General features: G+C 35.7%; 1 pseudogene; it reads right to left on the reverse strand.

Moving 5' to 3' along the window:
• Positions 1-13,637: 13,637 nt before the first annotated feature.
• On the reverse strand, positions 13,638-15,331 carry LOC104985858 (annotated as a pseudogene).
• Positions 15,332-20,468: the final 5,137 nt, after the last annotated feature.

Here is a 20,468-nt window from a genome sequence, read left to right on the forward strand (position 1 = left end):
TTTCTCTGTGAAATACAAGTTAGTTTCTTTGGTTTAAAGTTATAAGTAATATGATGTTTAAAATATATGTACTTCAGAGAAACAGAACTGTGGAAGTTCTTTTGTAGTTGAAAGGAATAACAAAATCTGCTCACAACTTGTTCAATGTAAATAATATGATACATTAAAAGGCAAAACTTTGCTCTTTTTTCACATTCTAAATGATCCCCAAAGTCCATTACTTAGTGTCAACATGTCATTAAATAATTTTTAAAGAGATTTGATTACTGTTTATGCTTGATACAAGGATAACCAAGCATAAACCAGGACTCTGGGAAAAATAGGTCTTAAACTTACCCCACAATTAGAAATTTACAGCTTACTGCATATATATATATAAGTTCCAAAAGCACCAGAAGCACTAAAATAATTATTTTTCTATACTCTAAGTCAGATTACATTTCTAGTCAGAGTGCTTCCACTCTATTGACAGTAAGTCTTTTAAAAATGTCTTTAAAAATTTTTTTCAATTATGGTAATATGCATGTGACATACAATTCCCAGTTTTTGCCATTTTTATACGTTCAGTTCAGTGATATTAGGCACATTGATATTGTGCAGCCATCACCATAAGGCATCTAATGGAACTCTCATCTTGCAAAACTGAAAGACTATACTTCTACAACACCCCACTCCCTTAGTTCCTGGCAACAAGCATTCCATTTTTGTCCCTATGATTTTGACTACTCTAAATACCTCAAATAAGTGGAGTCATACAATATTTGTCTTTTTCTATTATTTTACTTAATATAATGTCCTCAAGTTTCATCCATGTTGAGGCATATATTAGAATTTCACTCCATTTTAATGCTAAACATTATTCCAGTATATATGTCTAAACACACACACACACACACACAGACGTGTTTCAGTCAGTCAGTCAGTCAGTTCAGTTGTTTAGTCGTGTCCGACTCTTGGTGACCCCATGAATCGCAGCACGAGGGCCCCCCTGTCTGTCACCAACTCCTGGAGTTCACTCAGACTCACATCCATCGAGTCAGTGATGCCATCCAGCCATCTCATCCTCTGCCGTCCCCTTCTCCTCCTGCCCCCAATCCCTCCCAGCATCAGAGTCTTTTCCAATGAGTCAACTCTTTGCATGAGGTGGCCAAAGTACTAGAGTTTCAGCTTTAGCATCATTCCTTCCAAAGAAATCCCAGGGCTGATCTCCTTCAGAATGGACTGGTTGGATCTCCTTGCAGTCCAAGGGACTCTCAAGAGTCTTCTCCAACACCACAGTTCAAAAGCATTAATTCTTCTGTGCTCAGCTTTCTTCACAGTCCAACTCTCACATCCATACATGACCACAGGAAAAACCATAGCCTTGACTAGATGGATCTTGGTTGGCAAAGTAACGTCTCTGCTTTTCAATATGCTATCTAGGTTGGTCATAACTTTTCTTCCAAGGAGTAAGTGTCTTTTAATTTCATGGCTACAGTCACCATCTGCAGTGATTTTGGAGCCCAAAAAATAAAGTCTGACATTGTTTCCACTGTTTCCCCATCTATTTCCCATGAAGTGATAGGACCAGAGGCCATGATCTTCTTTTTCTGAATGTTGAGCTTTAAGCCAACTTTTTCACTCTCCTCTTTCACCTTCATCAAGAGGCTTTTTAGTTCCTCTTCACTCTCTGCCATAAGGGTGGTATTATCTGCATATCTGAGGTTATTGATATTTCTCCTGGCAATCTTGATTCCAGCTTGTGCTTCTTCCAGCCCAGCGTTTCTCATGATGTACTCTGCATAGAAGTTAAATAAGCAGGGTGACAATATACAGCCTTGATGTACTCCTTTTCCTATTTGGAACCAGTCTGTTGTTCCATGTCCAGTTCCAACTGTTGCTTCCTGACCTGCATACAGATTTCTCAAGAGGCAGGTCAGGTGGTCTGGTATTCCCATCTCTTTCAGAATTTCCCACAGTTTATTGTGATCCACACAGTCAAAGGCTTTGGCATAGTCCATAAAGCAGAAATAGATGTTTTTCTGGAACTCTCTTGCTTTTTCAATGGTCCAACAGATGTTGGCAACTTGTCTCTGGTTCCTCTGCCTTTTCTAAAAGCAGCTTGAACATCTGGAAGTTCACAGTTCACATATTGCTGAAGCCTGGCTTGGAGAATTTTGAGCATTACTTTACTAGCGTGTGAGATGAGTGCAATTTTGCAGTAGTTTAAGCATTCTTTGGCATTGCCTTTCTTTGGGATTGGAATGAAAACTGACCTTTTCCAGTCCTGTGGCCACTGCAGAGTTTTCCAATTTGCTGGCATATTGAGTGCAGCACTTTCACAGAATCATCTTTCAGGATTTGAAATAGCTCAACTGGAATTCCATCACCTCTACTAGCTTTGTTCGTAGTGATGCTTTCTAAGGCCCACTTGACTTCACATTCCAGGATATCTGGCTCTAGGTCAGTGATCACACCATCGTGATTATCTGGGTCGTGAAGTTCTTTTTTGTACAGTTCTTAGGAATTTGGCTTGATTCCATGTTTTCACTTTTGTTGATAATGTTGCTATAAAAATGAAATGTGCATATATCTATTCTAAATCCTGTTTTTAATTTTTGGGGTATATACCCAGAAGTGCAAGTATTGAATCATGTGATAATTCTATTTTTAATGTTTTTAAGGAAACTTCATACAGTTTTCCACTACAGCTATACTATTTCACATCCCCACCAACACTGGAAAATGGTTCCAATTTCTCTATATCTTTCTAACACTTACTTTTTGTTTTTGTTTTTTGATAATAATCATCCTAATGCGTTTAAGGTAATATCATTTCAGCTTTGATTTCTGTTTTCCTGATGATTCAGGATTTTGAACATCTTTTCATGTGTCTATTGGCCATCTAAAAAGCTTTGGAGATATATTTATTATATTCTTTATACATTTTTTGAATCAGTTGTTTGTCTTTTTATTGTTGAGAGTTAGAAGTTCTCTTATATATTCTGAGTTATGTCCATAATTTGATATATGATTTGCAAATATTATCTCCCATTCATATTTATTTTGTTAATAGTATCTTTTGATGCACAATATTTTTATTTTTTATTTTCCATGAAGCCTGGTTTTTCTGCTTTTTCTTTTGTTGTCTGAGTCTTTGGTGTTACAATTAAGAAATCACTCCCAAATCCAATGTAATGAAAATTTTGCCCAATGTTTTCTTATAAAAGTTTAACAGTTTTATATCTTACATTTAAGTATTTGATCCACTTTAAGTTAATTTTTGCATACATAGTGTTAGGTAAGGTCCAACTTCATTCTTTTGCATATGGATACCTAGTTTTTTCACTACCATTTGTTGAATTGTTGACTGTCTTTTTCCCCATTGAATGATTTTGTCATTCATTGAAAATCGAAGTTATTTCTAAGGATTTATTTCTAGTCTAAGTATTCTATTCCATTGGTTTATATGTCTGTCTTTATGTTTGTACCATACTGTTTTGAGTATTATAGTTTTATAACACAGTTTGAAATCAGGAAGTATGGGGCCTCCAGCTTTGATTTTGTTTTCAAAATTATTTTGCCTCTTCAATATCCCTTGAGTTTCTATATGAATTTTAGAATGGTATTTCTACTTTTGGGGGAAAAAAAGTTTATTTGGAATATTGATAGTGATTACATTAAATATGTAGATCACTTTGAGTAAGATTGACATCTTAACAAATATTGAATTTTCCAATCTATGAATATAGAATGTATTTCCTTTTATGTATATATTTCCTTTTTCAGCAATGTTTTGTGGTCTTCACTGTACAAATTTTTCATCTCCTGAGCTCATTATTTTTGATGCTCTTATACATAGAATTGGTTTCTTAATTTCATGTTCAGATAGTTAATGTTAGTGTATAGAAATACCTGTGGCGGATTCATTTTGATATTTGGCAAAACTAATACAATTATGTAAAGTTTAAAAATAAAAAAAAATAAAAAAAAGAAATAGAACTAACTTTTCTATTTTTACTTTGTATCCTGCTACTATTTGCTGGATTTTTTGATAGTTCCAGTAGTATTTGTGGAAACTTCTAGATTTTATTATGTATAGGAAACAATAGGTAATATCCAGATATATGTAAGTGATGTTTATAGTCATTGGTTCATAGGATTATGGAAAATGAGAAGTACCATGATCTGCCAACTGTAGACTGGAGAATCAGGAAGTCTGATGTTTTAATTCAGTCAGAGTCCAAAAGACTCTGAATTGAAGCATTGGTGGCCTAAGACCCTATCTGAGTGAGTGCCATCAGTGTCTAAGGGCAGGAGAAGATGGGCATCTCAGCTCTCTGGGCTTCCCTTAGCAAAGGCAAATCGATACAAAATAATCATCTCTCATATATATATATATTTCAAATTCCTTGTAATCTTTACTATCTCTTTAGCAAAATGGTTCTGCAGAATGCCTCTGAGTATCTCCAGTGTCAAAATTTTTCTTGTAGATAACATGCACTTATGTATTATAGAATATTCCAATTGATAAAGCAGACCAGAAATACAATAAAACTAACACTATTCATCCCAAGATGTTGGAGACAATGTGTAAATACTTTTTATTTTCCCCCTGCTATATTTTTAATGTAAAAATAGATTAGTCCATTTAAAATTTAAGCTTCAGTCTGAGTGTGAAGGCAGGAGAAGACAAAAGTCCCAGCTTGAGCTTGAAGATAATCAGGCTGAGAGAGTTAATTCTCCTTTACTCAACTTTTTTTCTCTATTCAACATCCAGTGGATTGGTTATGCCCAGCCTCAATGGATATGGTAATCTGCTTTCTTCAGGCTACTGATTTAAGTATAATTTCTTTTGGAAACACACTTAGAGACACACTCAGAATAATGTTTAACCAAATATCTGAGCACCCTCTGGCCTAGTCAACTTGACACATAAAGTTAACCATCCCACAACATAATCCTTTATTATCTCTTTTGCAATAATCTGTTATGGGAAATTAATTGTATTTCATTTGAATTAGTACATTTTTGTTTTACATGTTTTGGGACTAATGTCTAAAAATTTTATTATAATTCACAATTTTGCATTAAAATTCTCTTTATAAACCCAGGTGTATTCACTGTAAACTCAGAATTTAGCTATGCATTTATTTCTAAAGCTTAATACTTACATTTATATGATGTATTTAATCTTCTGAAGTACAATCCAAAGCCAATTTTCATTCAATGTGCATATCTGAAGCAAAAACATCTATAAAGAAGTATATTTTGATATTCTAGAAGGAGTCATTAATGGGAGGCTATTCACAGCAGGCTTATCTTCAAAAGTGATTGGGAAGAAGTCTTAAAGATGAATAAGTGTTGAAGATAACTTTTCTTTAATGCCAACAGTTGTTGAAAGTTCGTTTTAGCTATGAGAAATGAATACTAGTATTTTTCGTTGAATAGTCTGATGCTAATGTGACTCTAAATTTACTCCATGGTGACAGAAATTAAATGAAGTTTTTCTGAGTAACTAAAACTACACAAAAGCAAGTTATATCTTTAATAGAAGCATGAAAAAGAAACCACTTGGAAGTGTAATATAAATTTAGATTGGCTAAATATTAAAATGCTCATATGAGTGGTTTTTTCTCTTTCCTGGAGAGAAGTTGATTTGCAAATTGAGCCCTTTATTGTTTTTATTGTCTAAAATCTTTCCTGATGTAGAAATTCTTATATTTTAGAAATCACTCCTCCTTTGCTTATCTTCCTGTGCCATCATATCCATCAGCAATTTGATGATCCCCACATCTTTCTCTGTGCCTAGACCTCTCGACCAAACAAGAAGTTAGAAACCAATGTTCATGTAAAAATATGCTAAATCAATGTTTGAAGTTGTTGAATATTTTTTCTGCATCTATTGAGATGACAGTGTGATTTTTATCCTTCATTTTTAATACAGTACATCAAGTTAATGAATTGTGGATATTGAACTATGCTGCACTCCTGGATTTAATCTTTTTGACCATTTAAAATTATCATAAAATGATAATTTTAAAGCATTATTTAATTCAGTTTACTAATTGAAGATGTTTACATCTATGTTCACCAGAAATATTGAATAATTTTCTTGTTTTTCTTTCCTTTTTTTAGTGTCTTTGTTTTTGATGTCAGGGTAATACTAGTCTCTTAGAATGAGTTTGAAATTCTTCCCTCCTTTTAAATGTTTGGGGAGACTTTGAGAATAGGTACTAGCTCTTCTTTAAATGTTTGGTATAATCGTACTGTCAAGCTGTCTGATCCTGGCATTTTGTTTCTTGGGAGCTCTTTTTATTACTGACTCAACTGCATTACTGGTAATCAATTTGGTAATATTTTATATTTCTTCTTGATTCAGTTTTGGAAGGTTGTATATTTCTAGGAACATTTCCATGGTTTTCCATTTTATTGGTGTATAGTTATTTGCTGAAACTCCAATATGTTGGCCACCTGATGTGAAGAACTGACTCATTTGATAAGACCCTGATGCTGGGAAAGATTGAAGGCAGGAGAAGGGGACGACAGAAGATGAGATGCTTGGATGGCATCACCAACTCAATGGACATGACTTTGAGTGAACTCCGGGAGTTAGTGATGGACAGGGAGGCCTGGCGTGCTGCGATTCATGGGGTCGCAGAGAGTCAGACACCACTGAGCGACTGAACTGAACTGACAGTTATTTGTAATAATCCCTTATAATGTACTTCTGTGGATCAGTTGTTACTTCTCCTTCTATTTCTGATATTGATTATTTGAAATCTCTCTTTTGTTTATGATGAATCTAAAATCTCTCTTTAATTTATGATGAATCAGGCCAAAGGTTTATCAACTTTATCTTTTCAGAGAATGAGACCTTAGACTCCTTGATCTTTTCTATTTTATTAGTCTCTATTTCATTTATTTCTGCTCCAATCTTTATGGTATCTTTCCTTCAACTAACGCTGGGTTTTGTTTGTTCTTCTTGTTCTAGTTTCCTTAGATGTAAGGTTATGCTGCTTGAGATATTTTTTTCTGGTTCATTAAGGAAGACTTTTATCACCATAATCTTCATCTTTGGAGCTGCTTTTGCACAATGCTATAGATTTTGAATTGCTGTGTTTCATTTTCATTTATCTCCAGATAATTAAAAATTTCCTCTTAGGATTCTTCACTCGTCCCTTGCTTATTTAGTAGCATAATTTTTACCCTCCATGTGCTTGAGTTTTTAGCATCTTTTTTCTTGTAGCTTATTTCTGATCTCTTACTGCCTAGTTAGAAAAAAATGCTTCATGATTTCTGTTTTTTAAACTTATTGAGTCTTGTTTTGTGGCCTAAAATGTGCACTCTAATCTCATAATCTCTTTCATGTATATTATTCAAGTGATTTAGGAAAATGATTCTCAAAGTCTCATCTCCTTTATTAAATCACTTTAAAATATTATATACTTATTCTTTCTCTTATTTATATTCATTTCAATGTAATTAATTGTTTCACATGTGTGTTCCCTACTAAACACAAGTTTTCAGCAAAATTATATAACCATATTTTAAAGAAATTAGTGACTAACACATTTATTCATTCAATACAACTATAAATGATGAATGAATGAACATTTTGAACTAGATTCTTCTTTGGTCTCTCTGTCTACTTATGTCAATTTTGTGTTCTGTATCTTCATTATTAAATTTTATAAAAGTTGTGCTGCCTAATTTATTAAAATCATTCATTTATACAATCATTTAGTGTTTAAATTATAAATTTTGTAGTTTTATATTTTAATATCTTTTATCTTTTGCATAGAAGCAGTTATATGCCTAATTTTAATGGGAGTTTGGTATTAAAAAGATCTATATATCAGGGCCTAGAGAATAAAATACAGAGCATGGGACTATGACTAGGAAATTTCTGTTTCAAGGAGTTTTATTTTCTCATAAATTATATTAACCAATAGATTTGTATTGTGGCAAAATTATCTTAGAGGACATTGTGAATTAAGAAACTTTACCATTATTTGTCCTTTAAAGATGGACAGCCCTTACTTCTGGTATAGGCATGCATAAGAGAAGAACCTTTCTCTACAAAGCTAGTTCATTCCTGGGCAATTTTCCTATCCACCTACTTTGTTCCTAGTATTTGTTTTCATCTCTCTACTTCATGAGTCTTAGTTCTGTATTTTTGTTTTCTAGTATATTTGGTTATATTTTGTATGTATTTAATATTTTGAGTTTTTTATCCTAATTCATTGACTTTTTCTTTTAAGATTTCTTCCTTTATGTATTCCTTTCTTTTTTTTTTAAGAGTATATTTATTCCTTTTTTCTTTCCTTCAATAATTGCTTATTTACAAGTTCATGTCTAAGTATACTTATAGGAGAATAAAGGCTATTTTAAACTTTTTATGACTTAAATGCATTTTCTGTTATCTATATAATCGCCATGCCTTATAGCACTACAATGAAAAGGTGACTTGTTACTTATCGATACCAGTATCAAGATCATTGAGATAGCCAAGCTGAAATAGAATACTAAAACTTTAGAGTTGGAGGACCTTAAAGATTATTTAATAATGCAGTTTCTGCATTTGCATATAGATAAGGTCAGTAGAAATTGAATTACTTGTGTAAAGTCATATATTTAGTTTGAGACGGGGTAGGCGGGAATACCTGTTCTTTGATACCTTTGCAAAGCTTTTTCTACTGAATTCCATGACTTCTGTTGGTCTGACACTTAGGACTGACACTCTTAAAAGTAATCAGATATCAAAGATACTATAAAACTATGATATGATGATTATTATGTACATAGTATTATGATATAGTGTATTATTATGTAGAAGAGAGATACTCTAGATATATAAATGTATGATATACATTGGCACATAGAATGTAATTGTAGTCATAGAGAATGAAACATAACAAGAGAAAATGGTATCAAATTGGGCTTTGGATAGCTGTAATACTAATAGGTTGGATAAAAATAGAAGAATAAAAATAGCATTATAAAATGTAAAAAGAAAACCTGGATAGAAGAAAATCCAGAAAAGACCAAAGGAGCAAAGATTTTTAAGAAGCAGAAAATAAAATGAAGAAGATGAGAAGTGAAAATGTCCATTAGTTTGCATACATGTGGGAGATTTTTGTCATTAGAACAAGTTATGTCTGTAAATTATTGGACCAAACTGAAGTTTAAGTTATTAGGGGAGTCCTTGTGAGGAGATCTTAAGGAGATAGTGACAAAATTCTTTGCTTGACCAAACCGTACTCAGGCTCCTGAACCTTCTCCTAGGCCTATCTGTAGACTTCTTTATATAATTCGATTTTGGCAAGAGTCTTGCTAAGTCACTTTAGTCAGAATCCTCCACCCCAACTCGGACTCCCTCTTCAATATCTGATCACACTGATATCCGATCAGATTTCTTATTTTGCATAATCCCCCAGGGGATATCTGATCACTCTGGTCCATCTTTAGCAAGACATCTATTAGATGGGCTTCGCCAGAATTCCCCATGCCCCTGGTGTTTTCCCTTATTTTACATCTGTGGACCACAACCCTGTTCTTTGGCTGTAAAGTCCCACTTGCACGTGCTATATTTGGAGTTAAATCCAAACTGTCGCCCACACTGCAAAACTTCATCATAGTATTCCCTATATCTGTTATGATAGTGACACCCCCACCCCCAAATAAAGTCTTCCTTGCTGTGATTTGACACATGTCTTTGAACATTTTTTTTCTTAAACAATATATAATAAATTATTTTTCAAAAAGTTTACTATAAAAGGGTAAGGAAGTATAATGTATTATTTGGAGAGAAAAGTACAGTGTAGAAACTTCTTTCTACTTCTTTCTTTAATTTTTATGCTATGTAAATAATAAAATAAAGATAAGATTTAAATCAGAAATTAGAAAATTGTATGAGAAAGCAGGAAGACTCAATGACTAAAAATCTTCCAGAAGGCTGGAGGGCCTGTCTGGGAGCTTACCTGCCATAGCAGAGAAGGACTGTAGAGATGTACATGGCTGTGGACTGAGAAAAATGGGGTGTTTTTTGTTGCAATGACTTTTGTCTTCTCAGGGAAGCAGGGGCAGGATATGGAGAAGCTGAGTGAAAAAGGGAGGAAGAATCAAAGTGTGGGAACCGTGAAAGAATTTTGAATTAACTATTGAAGTGAATTGAAGAGCAATTTTGTCATAATATACAGCAAGTTTGGGACAAAAAGAGAATTAGAATATGAATCTCTTGACGTGCAGTACAAACAATATTAGGCTGTTGCAAGTGTAATTGTGGTTTTGGACCATGAATTTTAAATCATTATAACTAGGCTCAAACACACCTTTAATAATTAAAATAGGAACCATAACAATCAACACATTTTTTTGCCAATAAGAAATAAGTTTATTCCTGTAGCATAAAAGTTTATACTTTGGGATTTGATAAACTCTTGAAAAGCATTTTCTACCTCCGGCTGGTTGTGGAAGAGTTTTCCCTGCAAATAGTTGTCAAGATGCTTAAAAGCAACTGTGATGTTGGAGAAGAATCAAGAGTCCCTTGGACTGCAAGGAGATCCAACCAGTCCATCCTAAAGGAAGATCAGTCCTGGGTGTTCACTGGAAGGACTGATGTTGAAGCTGAAACTCCAATCCTTTGGCCACCTGATGCGAAGAGCTGACTCATTTGAAAAGACACTGATGCTGGGAAAGATTGAAGTCAGGAAGAGAAGGGTATGACAGAGGATGAGATGGTTGGATGGCATCACTGACTCAATGGACATGAGTTTGGGTGAACTCCAGGAGTTGGTGATGGACAGGGAGGCCTGACATGTTGCAGTCCATGGGATCCCAAAGAGTTGGACACAACTGAGAGACTGAACTGAACTGAACTGATGGTGGATGAGACAAAATTCATAGCCCAATTCGTTCAACTTCTGAAGCATTGGTTGTGCAACGTGCAGTCAGCTGTTGTGGTGGAGAAGAATTGGGCCCTTTCTGTTCACCAATGCTAAGTGCAGACATTTCAGTTTTCAGTGTATCTTATCAATTTGTTGACCATATTTCTCAGATGTAATGGTTTCACAAGGATTCAGAAAGCTGTAGTGGATCAGCTGGGCAGCAGACAACCAAACAGTGACCATGACCTTTTTATTTTATTTGGCTTTGGGAAGTGCTTTGGAATTTCTCAGTCCAACCACTGAGCTGTTCATCACTGGTTGTCTTATAAAACCCACTTTTCATCGCACATCACAGTCTGATGGAGAAATGAGTCATTGTTGTTGTGTACAATAAGAGAAGCTGACACTTCAAATCGACATGTTTTAAAAATCTTTGGTCAGTTCATGAGACACCCATTTTTGAGCTTTTTCACCTTTCCAATTTGCTTCAAATGCCAAACAACCATAGAATGGTCAATGTCGAGTTCTTCGGCAACTTCTTTCATAAAAGGATTAGCTTTGATGATGGCTCTCAGTTGGTCATTGTTCACTTCCAATGGCCAGGCACTACACTTCTTAACTTCAAGACTGTCATCTCCTTTGCAAAACTTCTTGAACCACCACTGCACTGTATGTTCCTTAGAAGTTTCTGGGCCATTATTGATGTAGAAAATTATATCCAGTGCTTTACAACTCATTTTAAACACAAGTAAGAAAATTGCTTGAATTTGCTTTTTGTCTGACATCATTTCCATGATTTACACACACACAAAAAAATCAAGTAAAAAATATAAAGTGAGAAATGTGCATTAAAATTATATATAGCAAAAAATAAAATGATGTATAGCATAATCACATTTGAGATTGGATTCCAAGATCAAAGACAAATTTCAACAATGCAAAACCTGCAATTACTTTTGCACCTACCTAATATCCTCTCAGATAGGTACTAAGCTTAAATATAAAGTAAAAAATAATTGGATGTTTTAGGAGCTATTGATATGTTATTTGTTTAATATATATGAACAAGCACTAAAGGGGTAAAAATTTAGCACCAGTGATATCTTACATGAGAGAAAACTCTACAATGTATCTATCTCTCATATTCACTCTGCTTAAAGGAAAGAAAGGAACTATAACTTGATATTTTAAAACTATGTCTGACAAGTTCAAAAAGTATAAGGGCTTGAAAGCAGAAGAACAAGATAGATTGAATTCCTGATTTCCATTTTAGACCAATATTTGAGCCACACAGCTGGTATGATTCATAAATTCAGGCCAATTTACTTATATCAATTTATCGACCCATCAGCAGGGTATGAGAGCACCTGTCAAGCTTAATTTTTGCTAATCATATTAATATTTGTAAACTGTATTTTTGAAAGCTGATAAAAACATGAAAAGAGAAAAATTGAATTGTGTTTATTTGTTTAACTTTTTAAAATTTGAATATGTTTTGTTGTGTGCTTATCCTTTCCCAAATATGTATATATTATACAGCTCATTTATCTATTGAATTTTTTTGGTTATCTTACAATTGATTTTCATGAGATTTATTATACTGAAGTGTTACACTTTGGCTCGAACAGACTGGTTACTAATGTTGATTTATAACCACCATATTCTTAAAGAATTTGAGGCAATTTGCACCAATTTATCAGCACTGGTTATTGATGATGGTACAATTTGCTCATTTCACCTGGTCTTTGTAAGACTCCCAGTGAGGTTTGTCTTTGGAGCTGGTTACATGAAAATATGATGCCTAGCAGGGTACAGCAACCCTGTCTTGGTTCCAAAATGTTCCGTAACCACATCAGTGATTACTGATTTGAGGAAGAAGAGTCTATGGTACAGACTTTACAGAGATAAGGGAATAGGGAAATCACACCAGATCAGTTCAGACTCCTTGCTATGAGGCAGCCCTTGGTTGTGATTCACATTGTGATTAATGCTTGCTATATTGTATTTTCCTGCAGTAAATGGTGGATTTGTAAACATTGCTATCTTGGGTTCTGTGAATACTGATTGGAAAATGAACCCTGTATAACTGGTACCATTGAAGAAGTGAAAGTGAAAGAAAGTGAGGCCACTCAGTCATGTCCGACTCTTTGCGACCCCATGGATGGTAGTCTACCCAGCCTCTCTGCCCAAGGGATTTTCCAGGCAAGAGTAAAGGAGTGGGTTGTCAGCCATCATTGCTATGCTATGCTAAGTCACTTCAGTTGTGTCCGACTCTGTGCGATCCCATAGACGGCAGCCCACCAGGCTTCCCCATCCCTGGGATTCTCCAGGCAAGAGCACTGGAGTGGGTTGCCATTTCCTTCTCCAATGCATGAAAGTGAAAAGTGAAAGTGAAGTCTCTCAGTCGTGTCCGACCCTCAGCGACCCCATGGACTGCACCTTCCAGGCTTCTTCATCCATGGGATTTTCCAGGCAAGAGTAGTGGAGTGGGGTGCCATTGCCTTCTCCGTTTAAGAGGTTATGTAAGGTCAATTTGGCTTTACTGAACGATTCATACATGTTATCAGATATTTCTGAGGAAAAGATGAGAACCTGATGGACATCTCTCAGGAAGCCTGGGAAGGAAGAGGGGACAGGAGGAAGGGAACCTGTGAAAGGAAGTCTCCAAGGTCTTCACCCTCATCCTTCACACCCCATAAATGTCCTTAACCTGCACGTGAAATGTCAGGCTCAGATCACGGAAAACCATGATCACCGAGCAGGACAGAATTACGGCCACAAGCTCCTGGTGCTGAGTGAGCTGCTCAGGACCACGAAGCTCAGGAGCAGCTCGAGACAGACATTTCCATGCAGAGAAGTGGAAGAAGCTCCATACACCAAAGGCTCTGCTTGATATGGTCTTTCTATATCTGGAGGTTAATGCTGTCATGCCTTGAATCGACCACTCTGCATGGTCTGTCTTGGAGCATCTCACATTGACTGGCAGGCTAAGGACAAGCTTATTGAAAGCAAGACCTTCCTTTTTAGTCCATTTAAACTTGTTCATTGCGTCCATGAAAGAAAGGTTTTTATACTGCTTAGGGCTTTTGATAATGAAAGGCCAGGTCGTGACTGGCCTGTAGATCTCCTTAACACCAATGAACTGAAGTTGCTCCATGATGTCTGGGATACTTGAACATCGAGTAAGATTAATTCTTGGGTAATAAAGAAGGTATGAGAGACACATTTCATTCCTGGTGCTTAATCCTCCCCAAGTCATCTGGGCTCTATCTTTTGTGTTGTACCGACACTCAGCAATTAGATTATCTCCTGGTAAGATTGTTTGTTCTTCTTTTAGGTACTGAAACTCCTGGAAATTAAAGTCAAAGTTATCATCATAAGCAAGTAATCTCATTTCCTCCCCTTTGCAAAAATGACGCAGCCTGATGCCTCTGCCTGCCAGGTGAGCGTGGAGCAGAACAGCAAAAACATGGATGCCACTTGGCTTTTCAGCTTCCAAAGCCTCTTCCAGGCATTCCAGGGTGCAATGACCCTCAGACTGGAAGTCAGGCAGGCCCAGAGGGATGGTGTGAAAGAGGCTTACCCAGAGGCTAGCCTCAATCACCCCAGCATTGTATTTCCTTATATCTGCCGTATAAAATAATCTCAATCCAGAATTATCTATTAAGCCTTCCTTATATGTTGGATTGTCATAATGGACTTCCAGGAGCACATAATAAGGATCTAACGGAGTGCCAAGGGATAATCCAACATGAGGTGGATAGGAAAAAGCCTCTCCACCAATGGCCCAGGGGAAAATGACGGTCTCACAGGTGAGGAAGGCATCGGGCATGTTAGGGTGGTAACATTCGTGCCTGTCGTCCGGGACACTGTCACTGAAGTTGCTGCTGCACTGACAGAGCAGCATGTGATGGACCAGACTCTCGTGGCCTTTCTGAATCACGGGCTCAACCTTTATGACATGATGCTTTTCCTGGAGCCTAGGAATCTTAAACATTTGGCACCAGTATGTTGTACCTTTGTTTGGGATGGGAACGTCTTGATTGACCAGGTCAAAGTATGGTGGGGCTGTAAACATACTGGTTTTCTCAGGATTCAGTAACTGCAGACTCTTGGTACCACGATTGGATTCATGGTACTTGGGACCTGCTTCTCCCACATCTTCATGGTGGTAGACCCAGATCACCCTTACTGTGTTCTCCATTATACTCTTGTCATTTATGTCAAACGTCTGCAGTTCTCTGGCAAATTCAATTACTGTGTGTACTATTTTCCATGGCATATTCTAGGTGGTAATCTTGCTGAGCATCTTTTCTCAATTCTCTGTTTGCATTTGTAAAATAATCTTGGAGGTAGGGCCGCCCGTGGGCCATCCCGCCCACGATGATGTCGGCCGCTGCCATGGCCCCAGTGGACGAGAAACCGAAGCCCACGTAGCCGGCTGTCTGCACCTCGAGGCGGAATACAGATTAATTTAATAATTCAGTTTTTATAAGTCAAAATTATTTCTATTTTTATTTGTGATTTCTTTCCTAGACATTAACTGCAGATAATTGAAAGAACAACTCCCTCCTTGCTATTTTATACCTGCCTTTAAAGTGCTGAGGTGTTGATTTACTTAAGGATTATACATACATTGCCTATTTGCAGGCGACTAATGAAGAGAAAAATAATACCTCTTCTGGAAATTTATTTAGCCTAAGGTACTTCACTTAAATTACTTTGAACAGAGTCGATTATGAAAATACGCCTTCAGTACTTAAATTTCAGATACTAACAGATATTTCCAAAAGGGATCTTATTTCTTACAATTTATGTGATATTTTGATAGCTGGAAAATAAGACACAATCATGTAAAGTGTTTTCTCCCAGAGTTCAACAGCAAAAATAAAGAACACAGAGCAGTCAAGAATGTTATTTTAAGAAATGGCAAAGATGATAATTATTATATATTCAGAGATCCTGGACCCTACAAAAACATTGTCTCAATTAGTTCAGCTCAGTCCCTCAGAGGTGTCCAACTCTTTGTGATCCCATGGACAGCAGCACTGCCAGGCCTCCCTGTCCATCACCAACTGCTGGAGCTTACTCAAACTCATGTTCATCAAGTCGGTGATGCCATCCAACCATCTCATCCTCTGTTGTCCCCTTCTCCTGCCTTCAATCTTTCTCAGCATCAGAGTGTTTTCCATTGAATCAGTTCTTCTCATAAGGTGGCCAAAGTATTGGAGCTTCAGCTTCAGCGTCAGTCCTTCCAATGACTATTCAGGACTGATTTCCTTTAGGATTGACTGGTTTGATTTCCTAGCAGTCCAAGGGACTCAGGAGTCCTCACCAACACCACAATTCAAAAGCATCAATTCTTCGATGCTCAGCTTTCTTTATGGTCCAACTCTCACATCTGTACATGACTACTGGAAAAACCATAGCTTTGACTAGACAGAACTTTGTCAGCAAAATAATGTCTCTGTTTTTTAATATACTGTCTAGGTTTGTAAAGCTTTTCTTCCAAGGAGCAAGCGTCTTTTAATTTCATGGCTGTAGTCACCATCTGCAGTGATTTTTTAGCCGAAGAAAATAAAGTCTATCACTGTTCCCATTGTTTCCCCATCTATTTACCATGAAGTGATTGGACCAAATTCCTATGATCTTAGTTTTCTTGAATGTTGCATTTTAAGCCAGTTTTTTCACCCTCCTCTTTCACTTTGATCATGAGACTTCTTCTTCGCTTTCTGCCATAATGGTGGTATTATCTGCATATGGTTATTGATATTTCTCCTGGCAATCCTGATTCCAGCTTGTGCTTCATCCAGCCTGGCATTTCACAATGACAGGTCTCAATTAATACTCCAGGTTAAATGATGGCATAGTGTCCCCATATTGTAAATGAAAAAAATAAAATGATTTAGCAAGGTCACGTAACTGCCAGAGTTTCATCCAGATAGGAGAAGGTATAATCCTCATTCAAAGAATATGATTCCAGTAGCTTAACTCAGGCATTCTTTATCCAATGTGTGTTTATTATGCTCCAAGTATTCTTCTAATGCTTTTGCAATTATTGGACTTATCACTCATTATATTTCCCACATAACCCAGTGGTATAGATTGTATTATTATTCCATTTTACAAAGAGGTACATTTTACACTTTCCCAGAGAGTAGAGGAACTAAAATTCAAATCTTGAGAGCTCCAGAATCTCATTTCCTAAGAATTAAGCTATGTTGCTTTTCTCAGCTTCTACTGACTGACCTCTAAATAATAATTTACTTTATTGAACATTCTCTGTGTACTAGGCACAGTGCTAAAAGCTTGTATGCCCCATATTGATAACAATACAAAATAATAATAACTCTTTATTGGAAGATGTTAAGAGAGGGCAGAAAAACAAAATTATAGTTAATGCTCAAACTCCAGTATTCTTGTTTGGAGAATTCTCCAGTATTCTTGTCTTCCATGGAAGACAAGCCTGGCAGGCTACAGTCCATGAGGTTACAAAGAGTCAGACATGACTCTCTATTTTCATAAGGATATGTGTTTCACTGGTTCTTTTCTATAACTGTTTTTCACTGTATTTTCATAAGGATATGTGTTCCCTGGTTCTTTTCTATAACTGTTTTTCTTCTAGTGATTTGATATGCTGAAGGAGACAGAAATGTATAAGCATAGTTATAGTATAAATGATAATGTGATAAGTGCTCAAAATGGTTATGGAGGACAAAGGAGAAAGTGGTTAATTCAGTTTTTAAAGAGTAAAGAGAGGAAATGCTACATAAGTACTTCAAAGCTGGGTCCTAAAGGAGAAGCAAGAGTTTTCTCTCTGTTCTCTGTGAGGAAATATCTTAATCCAAGTCATAGAGCTCAGACAGTATAGATAATGGTGAGCAACCTGGGGTAGTTGAACTTTGTACTCTTGAGAACTTATATGTGAGAAGGGGCAAGGATATAATAATTTAAAGCAAAGGAACAAACATTGTAATAATTTCTGTTTGTAGACTTATTAGGTGTTTTAAATATTTTGTCCAATTTATTCTGACAATATTCTGAGATAGATATTAGGATTTTTATTTTACAGATGAAGAAACTGAGCTATGTGGGAGTTACATTTCCTGTCCAACATGACACAATTGTGATCGACAGATTCAGATTTAAAAAATAAGCCTCTTTCCAAAGGACATACACTTCTAACTCCATAATAATGCCTACTCTGATTACAGAGGGCAAGTGAATAGTTTGAACCTCCCTATCTATGTAGTAATATATATATATATATATACACACATACACACACACATTTAAACATATATATAACATAGATATATACATTTAAGCATATATAACATATATTTATATTTAAACATATATATAAGATATATATTTCTATAAAGAAGACTATAAATTTAAATAAGGATTTCTCAGTTAATCATTAAAACAAGAAAAAAATACTTAAATTTTTCCTTGGAAAATCAAATATGATAGATAACTTTAAACAAATCATTAAGCAAAAATTCATAGCATAAATTGCATGTAGCATTTCCTTCAAGCATAACTTCATGATAGTCAATGCCTGTTTGAAAAATAAATATATAGCATCTCTAAATACAAGGATTAAAGTACTTTCCTGAATTGACTTGTGTTTTGTACTTAAGTTATATGTTTCAATTAACCTGTTCAACTTCTTGCTATCTGTTTGTTTTTTTTTTTAACTAATGGCATAAATTTTCATGATGCTTATTCAGATCAGTCCTTGGGTAAAAGCACATATCTATAAATGAAACAGAATGCAATGCATCTTATAGTTTGGCTTTAAGTCCTTATTTTCCTTTTTTTTTAAAATTAGTGATTAGGTATCATTAAAGATGGAGCTTGGTATACATCTTCACATGGATGTATTTCAAAAAAATCCAAATGATGTGAAGCTTTATTTTATTATATTTTTCGGTTACTGTTATTCAGATGGAAACAAGAGAAAGTATAATGGCCACTGTGCTGTTTGGTTGACACTATATCACTTCTTCCATCTGAATTTGACTTTTCGTTTTGAAGATGCATTGCTCATACCATATCGGTCATTGTGATTTTGAGTGATGCTCATCCTACCTTCTAGATTCCAGAGGTGGCCTCATAACCTAGACTTCCTCAGAGCCCTCTTTCATTCTTGTTTAGGTTGAAAATTATTTTTTCTAATGGTACCTTTCCAGGACAATTTTTTCTAGTTTTAACTGGAGAGATATTTTCTGTCCATCTGAAATTTAGATCATGACAGAACAATGGAGCTATTTTTGGAGATAATATTAAAGAGAAATATTAAGGCATATTTCTTACTGACAGTTTGTATAGAGATGCCTAGAAAATGAAGTCAACACAGAGAAGGTCATCACCATGAGTAAGAGAAAATCTCTCATATTACAGTAGTCTGGGGCCCTGAATCCATCCAACTTTTCATGGATGAGTGAATTAATATCTTTTTTTCTTTTACTTTCTCCCTCTGTCCCTTCCATCTTACCTATTGATTACCTTTTCTTTCTTTTTTCAGATTTAAGCTACTTTAAGAAGAGGTATCTATCAATATCAAAGAGTTCTTATTGCTAAAGGAAGTAACATTAAAAAATTAAATTATATATACTGGCAGGTTGCTGCTTTGCTAACATAGCTGAAGGCAGCTTAATAATGGCATGACACTATGATGACATCTCTGGGACCTTACTTTTGGGCACAAACCTCAGATGACTCAAGTTTCAAAAGCCTTTTGACTATAGACTTAGTCATTCAAAATACAAATTACAAAATGAGGACTTGAATGAGTTAGCTTGTGACACACTGATACAATGGCTTGTAATAGAGGTTACTTGAATTTGAGTTTAGTCAGCTCTTCCCATATGGTTTAAGGTATGACTGTGAAAGGAAAGAAGGGTTGTCCCAGAGAAGTTGGAAAGAGATGTTCTGTAGAAAAGAAATATCAATCAAATGTGTAAGCATATGTACCAAATTGTCATAATAAACAGGAGGAAGACATTATTTCAAAATTAACTGTTTGTATTTGTAATATAAAACCACAGATTAATAACTGGTTTTGGAAAAAAAAAAAAAAAACATATTTTACCTGCTGCTACTGCTAAGTTGCTTCAGTCGTGTCCAACTCTGTGCAACCCCATAGACAGCAGCCCACCAGGCTCCCCTTTCCCTGGGATTCTCCAGGCAAGAATACTGGAGTGGGTTTCCATTTCCTTCTCCAGTGCATGAAGGTGAAAAGTGAAAGTGAAGTAGCTCAATCCTGTCTGACTCTGAGCGACCCCATGGACTGTAGCCTACTGGGCTCCTCCATCCATGGGATTTTCCAGGCAAGAGTACTGGAGTGGGGTGCCATCACCTTAGATTTAAGGGTGGATAATCCATCCAAATTATTCTAATTTGGGATCTGCTGAAAACCAGAGATTACCACCTGCTTAAGAGGATGAATGGTAAGGTAAGATTTCAATTTCCAGCAGTATCACAGATTACAGACACTGAATAAACCTCCTATTGAAAACAACTAAAAAAACATATAATACACTGATTAAATACTTAATATTTCAAATCTAATGCCAAGCTGACAAAAAGTAG

The sequence above is a fragment of the Bison bison genome, unplaced genomic scaffold (genome assembly GCF_000754665.1).
Source record: "Bison bison bison isolate TAMUID 2011002044 unplaced genomic scaffold, Bison_UMD1.0 scf7180017864061, whole genome shotgun sequence".
Classification (NCBI taxonomy): Eukaryota; Metazoa; Chordata; class Mammalia; order Artiodactyla; family Bovidae; genus Bison; species Bison bison.